The sequence below is a fragment of the Priapulus caudatus genome, unplaced genomic scaffold (assembly GCF_000485595.1).
Source record: "Priapulus caudatus unplaced genomic scaffold, Priapulus_caudatus-5.0.1 Scaffold1186, whole genome shotgun sequence".
NCBI lineage: Eukaryota > Metazoa > Priapulida > Priapulimorpha > Priapulimorphida > Priapulidae > Priapulus > Priapulus caudatus.
Window position 1 is genome coordinate 50,730 of NW_014578247.1, and position 7,684 is coordinate 58,413.

Consider the following 7,684-nt stretch of genomic DNA (forward strand, 5'->3'; position numbering starts at 1 on the left):
AGAGAGAGAGAGAGAGAGAGAGAGAGAGAGAGAGAGAGAGAGAGAGAGAGAGAGAGAGAGAGAGAGAGAGCGAGAGAGAGAGAGAGAGAGAGACAGAGCTTGTCTGCGTTAGGCACGCTGTCGTCTCGAATTCCGTTTTGATAATAAAAGGTACGGCCGTAATTCGCAGCGACAACGTCGAAAGTCGCGCGATGTAACGTAAGGTAACAAAACGGGAACCGTTAGGTATTTCTGGCTGGGGCTGGGATGGGGTGTGGGGATGGAGCGGGGGGGCTGGGGGTGGGGGGGCATGGGGCTGGGCTAGTGCTAGGTCTGAGGCTGAGGGCTGGGGCGTGGGGCGTGGGGCTGTGACTGGGGCTAGCGGCTACACTGAGCCATTCGTAGTCTGCGCTTGTGTTTCTGTCGATTAATTAAAATTGATGATTGATTGAGTATTTATCATCGGCTGCATCTGCGGAAATTTGCATTGATGATGACAGCGTCAGGGCGTGTGAAGCCATGTGCAAGTCTGTGATAAGAGCTTCGGTACAGTCAGTGCAGTAACCTGTTGTACCGCATCACTATTCGCCATGCGTATACATGTGTCACTTGCCTATATATATATTTATATATAATGATATATATATGTATATATGCGTGTGTGTGTGTATGCATATATATATATATATTAATAAAACAAATTAAAAAAATAAGTAAAGGGTGTTTAAATTTTAATCAGCTAGCTTTCGAGACGTACTTTGAGCTTTCTTCCTCAAGCTTTCAGCTGACATGGAATAATAATGACATGAGTTATAAATATATATATATATATATATAATATATATATTCAGCTATATATATATATGTAACGTAGGAAGTTACATCAAGGTTTGAATGAAATAATTTAGAGCAAAATAAATCAATTACCAAGTATAAATGTGTGTTCACGTAAAATAAATATATTGTTTACAAATTAACAGGTCTAAACGGTACACGCTGCTCGCTGTCTCCCAGTCCAGTCTCCCACAAAGAGACAAAGGAACGCGCACACGCGCATAAGCGCGTGTGCTCACTCCCGGGATCACCACCAGACTCCCGACTCCTACATCTCTCCACTCGATCTGCACCCCTATCTTCACAATCACTCGAGAAATCTAAAGCCCCCTAACCTAAAACAGCGCTCCCACCTCGACACACTCAACCTGAGCTATTAAACTACATGCTAAAACTAACTGCACTCTACCCAGCCCAAGCTATTTACAGCTAAAATCCTAGTCTACCATCACTAATGATATGTAAACCATCTGTACATCACATGTTAACATTCGTACGATTCCCCTTCTTCAAAAACGATGACCCCCTTACATCGATTTCAGCCCCCGCCTGATCTAAATTTCCTCTTTAACTACCTTCAAACCCCGCCATATCTAACACCCCCCCCCCCCCCATTCACACACGCACACGAGCAACACACACCACACACACACACACACACACACGACACACACCACACACACACACAATAACACCACGTCATCCTGACGGAATATAACCTGACATCAAAATAAAATTCCCGTCCTCAAGCCCGTCGACTATGCAATACAATAACCCTTTCACTGAAACACATCCGCCCCCGACTCCCACAGAAGATAAAAAAAAATCGTTGACAAACTTTGCAGCACTCCTATTACCATATGGAGTACCAAAGCCAGTACCATAATAGTCACGAATACCTATGGCTTAAACAGTTAACAACTGNTTCGCTCTGTCTCTCTCTAACTTTCGACAAAAACTCGCCAGCTCGCTAGCTTCCGTCGCACGTCGCAAAAACGGTCCGGAAACATTTCCGACGAAGCATCTGGGTGACGGCAATGACGTCATCGCGCGCATTTTTTAGTTGATCTAAACCCGCCCCTTTTTTGTTCGCAGACCTAATCCCCGACGCGCGCACGCACGCACGCACGTTCGTTTAATGTTATGTGTTTAAAGTTTTTGCGTTTGATAAAAGTCGGAAAAAACACTCGTTGAAGAATGATATAATCAAACCAACCGTTAGCAGCAGCAGAAACAACATCATCATCATCATCATCATCATCATCATCATCATCATCATCATCATCATCATCATCATCAACAACAACAACAACCATAATGTTAAGGTTAAAAATATTATCCATTGCGGAAATGAAACTCGCTTACTATATCCCGTTTGTCTCGCAATGGGTGGTCCAAAAGATAATATTCGCATAATAATAATAATAGTCAAGCCGGTAATATTTCTGACAATACTAGAACATACTGTGAACTGTTGCTTGCGTTTTTCGATGTGCACTATTTTATATGTGTAGCGGCCGACTAACGCAGTCTGCACGTGGCAAGATTACATTTAATATATTGCCGCATATTTCAAGCGCGCTTTCATGGACACAGCGTGAAAACTGTATACGCATACATTTTATCCGCGTAAATGGTTGTTCAAGCTCATGATTCCAGCTAACAAGTGTATCAATTTAGGAAAAAATTGCAGTTAGATCCGCCATGTTTATATTGCTCGCAAGAGTGACGCTATTACTGCAATTAAATTGACATTTAGAATGTAGAACCGCCAGCAATTTAGTTATTACAGTTTTAGATTCATGGTGGTAAGACCATCATTAACACATCTTCGTTTCCCTTGTGTGCGTTGTACGTAATTGGGGATGAAATACGCATGAAATAGGGTTTTTTAAGTTCAGTAGTGCTTTTAATAATGATCAGCACTCCTGTTGCCGTGCTATAATAAACGAAATATACGGCTAATTTAATATCTTTACAATCTACAAACGGACAAGTGGCTTCGTTTAGGACTGTTACTGTACGTGCAGAAAGAACGCGTTAACAATAAATTCGAGACGTGAATTTAATTGGGCGTTACACAGAACGTTAGACTAGTTGTAGTGAACGCACTATAGATGATGTAGCGTCAACTGATGTGTAAAATACCAGTGATAGATTTATAACATTNGTGTGTGTGTGTGTGCGCGCGCGCGCGTGCGTGTATGTGTGCGTGCGTGCGTGCGTGCGTGCGTGCGTGTGTGTGTGTGCGTGCGTGTTCATGTGCATATGCGTGCGGTGGCGTGCGTGCGTGCGTGCGTGTGTGCGTGCGTGCGTGCGCGCGTGGGTGTGTGAAGCGGACATCTGGACCATCTCTAGGCGGCGCAAATGCACTGCCTCTACGCCCATGTCGGGTCGACGCGTTTGTCATTCTATGCCATTCAGCTCAAAAATTAGCGGTTAATAACTATAGTTTCGACTTATGCGGTTGTTATCAGCGGCTTCTGCTTTGCTCTGTGAAGCTGAAAAGCGACTCGGACGTGCATGTTGACAGACGAGCTATTACCATTATCCCGAAGACGCTGGGAGTAAACGGGATTCGTTCTCAATTACTCATCTTTCAGTTAATTAACGAGGCGGGTTGAGGGAAGGAGTTTTTTTTGCAGACTTTCGCTGGAGATGCGATGGTCTGTGCGCACTTCATCAATCATTCGCTGATCGGAATAGAAGCTGGCCGCCTCTTGCATCTTCTATTGATCTGCGCCGATATTTATGCGCTACTCTATGAATGGCTTCGTATAGTGTTTCGGTGATGGCAGACACGGTCGTTTCTCTGAGTGTGCGTGCGTGCGTGCGTGCGTGCGTGCGTGCGTGCGTGCTTGTGAGTGAAATTGTGCGCGAGACTGCGTGCGTGTGCGCGCGTACGTGTATGTTTGTCTGCGCGCGCGTATATGTTTGTATGCCTGCGTACGCGCGTGTGCGTGTGTGTGTGCGCGGTACGTGTATGTTTGTGTGTGCGCGCGTATATATGTTTGTATGTCTACGTACGTGCGTGTATGTATGTATGCCTGTAGGCCTGTAGGCAACCGTGCGTGCGTGCGTGCCGGTATGTTGCCGTGCGCGCGTGCGTGTGTGTGAGCGTGCGTGCGGGCCCACATGCGTGTGTATGCATATATATGTGCGTGTGGAACGTAAACGTGTGGATCTCGGTCGTACACACCGCGTACGTTTTACACTCAATCTAATGAACAGGTCGATTTTGCTGAATCTCAGTCGCACGTAAAGCGTATATACGCGATCATGGGAAACGGATTTTATTCTGTTCACTCGTTGCGCCAGAGCGCGGCATCAAGGACTCGGCAATAATCCTGCCTATACTGCTATAGTCATATCATGATCAGCCTTTATTAGGTAAAGTGCTCCACGCTGTCGTGAAATATAATATTATAGTATACGAGAGTTTCCCCGCACTGCGTGATTGCTCCGTCTGTGCTTGCGGCGATGCGAACGTACTGTACCCTAGTTAGCAAGATCGCTAGCGGGCTCAGGTATCGGTTCTCTCGTGACATTATAATATATTCATTAAACTATAAAAACTAGAATATAATATATATATTTCTTAAACCTGTCGTCTGTAGCGGCTGGCCGTGTGCTGCTCATGCACTGCAGGTGGCACGCAACGTTTCTGCTTCTGGTGGCGCCCTCTCCTTTTCCCTCCGCGGCGGCATACTCGTGTGTATAGTTGTGATGTGGTGGACGCGTAGCGTGAGTCTGTTGCGACCAGCCACGCAGAAGTAACAACAGCAGCAGCAGCAGCAACAACAACAACAACAACAACAGCGGCAGTAGTATAGTAGCAGCAGCAGCAGCAACAACAACAGTTGCAGCAGCAGCAGCAGCAGCAGCAACAACAACAGCAATAGTTGCAACAGCAGCAACAGCAGTAGCAACAGCAGTAGCAGCAGCAGTAGCAGCAGCAGCAGCAGCTGTTGCAGCAGCAGCAGTAGCAGCAGCAGTAGCAGTAGCAGCAGCAGCANGCAATGTTGCATGCAACTTGGAATCCAGACACGTGCAATGTTGCATGCAACTTGGAATCCAGACACGTGCAATGTTGCATGCAACTTGGAATCCATGCAATTGCAGTACTGGCAGCTCGTGTGCATCAGATGTGTAGTACTGACATGCGAGATCGGAGTGCCCACCACCTTTGCCACTGGCAACCCCGAATCAACCTAATTTTGGGTTTCTACTGGGATTTTTTTAGATAAAAGATATTTACTTTCCGCTTTTGACTGAACGAGTGTGGACGTGGGGACGTGGTGTGAGACTGTAGACATTCTACTGTCTACGTGTGAGACTGTAGACATTCTACTGTCTACGTAAGAGACTGTAGGCATTCTACTGTCTACGTAAGAGACTGTAGGCATTCTACTGTCTACGTGAGAGACTGTAGGCATTCTACTGTCTACGTGAGAGACTGTAGACATTCTACTGTCTACGTGAGAGACTGTAGGCATTTCTACTGTCTACGTGAGAGAGGACGTGTTGTGAGAGAACGCGTTGTTGCGCCTCGTTTCCAGCACGCTGTCGCGTAGCGTCCGACTCTTCTCTGTTGACATCAATCAATCCGTGCTAATACCGCAAGAATACCGTAAGAATTGTCACGTAGAGGTCGGGAGTGAGAGCGCCGCACTGACTCGTAGTGCCTACATAGAAAGCTACTGCCGACGCCGACACGCGCGAAAGGACGACCTGGCGTCAAGAACCGCTTCTCCTCCTCCTCCTCATCCTCCTCCTGCTGCAGCAGCGAGTGTAGGCGCCGCGGCGTTGAACTTTGACGATCGTCGGCATGCGCGCACGTTGGCGGCCGTCTTCCCGTCGTGACCTAGCATGCGGCGATGTGACGACGCTTTCCTGCTGGAAGTGCAAAACCTTGCTATGGTGACAGCCGTCACGGGCTACTACTGTACCGAACTGCTACGTAGGCGCCGCCGGTGGGAGAACGAGGAACTAGACGCAGAGCTGCAGACGAGTGAAGACGACGACGAGAGTCGACCCATGCAGGTAATAGCTGGGCAAGGATGATGTAAGCTACTAGCAAGACGTGGGCAATATCCTATATAATTATAGATATATATCTATATTCTTCCACATCAACTTCGCTGTATTTTGGCAATGATCGTGGTAATACGAAGTAAAGAGTAAATAACAACAACTGGCAGCATATTGGCTGTGAAATTATCCAATGTCTTTTACGAGAAGATGCTTTTGGACACGGGTTATGCGAGTGCTTTCCAACGAGCTGTTTTTTGTGTGTGAGAAATTTCCGGAAATGCCTTTCGAGCAATTCCCTTCTAATTCCCGAGTGTCTTTCGGCTTCCTTGTTTAGGAACTTCTTGAACTCAGTTCGAAAATTATATCATGTCTCTACAGCGGTCGTGTTGTCGTGTTTATAAACAAGACGAGTGTACGGCTGATTTATAGACTAACCATAACTCTATCCCCCTGTTTTGTGTCTGCGCTGGTGGAAATCGATATGAAATAACGATTTTATTGTGTTACCCGTCTTTCGGTGTATCAAAACTAAACAGTTTTGTTTACGCACAGCCGCAAGTTTGTGTCTTGCTGTTCCGTTCTTTATCTGCACAAGATTCTTGGTGCGTTCGTTCGTAGAGCACATGAACACGGGTTTACATGCGTCATCCTGTCGCCTGAAATACTAAATTCTAAAAACTAAGATCGCAAATATCAATGGCATAACTCTAAAGTGACATAACCTTCGCGCAGAACTTCACACGCAAAGATCATGATATTTGAGACTAAGTCTTACGATGCTGTAACAAGTTGCGAGGTTTCTGACAACGACGGATCGCTGGAGTTATTTTGGTGCATGAAATGGCGATTATTATTGTTGCGCATTGTGGTGCGAAACTAAATAATTAATTTATATAGCAAATAATATCATGCTAACATTACGTGCATTTTTCCGTTTACTTCAAAAATTATTCACAAATAATAATCATACCAACATTACGTGCGTTTTTTCGGTTACTTAAAAAACCGATTCACGTCTAGACGCTCTTCTCTTGTTGGCGGTGAAAGTTCTACGGCGGACATATTTTTTACTCTACCGCGCGAATGCGTTTGAAATGATTTCGTTCGAGCTGTATGCAGTTAAGTGGTATGCGCTAATTGATCGACCAGTCGCTCGGCTAGCGATGGCGTCTTTTGATTTGCGTTGGCCCCGGGGGAAATTCTAACCTGTTAGTTCGCAAATGTTTAAATTTATGAAATTAATAAAATTGACAAATGCCGCCGCGCTCACTTTTCGCCTGCGCAACTCTGTGTATCGCGTTTGATCGTGAGCGCTTCGAGATTAATTAGATTAGTGTATTGCATCGCATGCGTTTAATGCTTCGTACGTAAGTAAGTAAGCCAGGCTGCTGTGTCGAGTCGACCCTTAGAAATTCTTTGTAGAAATTTCGCTTAAGGCAGCAGCCAGGTTGTCACGCTTCTCACTGAGTTTATCGCAGTGTTGCAGCTGGCAGGCGCTCGCTCTCGTGTGTGTGTGTGTGTGTGTGTGTGATGTGTGTGTGTGTTGTGTGTGTGTGTGTGCGATGGGCGTGCGTGCGTGCGTGCGTGCGTGGCGTGCGTGCGTGTGTGACGCCAGCGACAGCTCGGAAGCCAGGCGCGTACAATGCTGCATGCAACTTGGAATCTTAAACACGTGCAATGTTGCATGCGCAAGCTATGAATCCAGGCACGTAGATTGCTGGCGTGTAAAATTTGGAATCCAGGCACGTGAAATGTTGCATGCAACTTGAATCCAGGCCACGTGCAGATGGTTGCATGCAACTGGAATCCAGGCAGCGTGCAATGTTGGCATGCAACT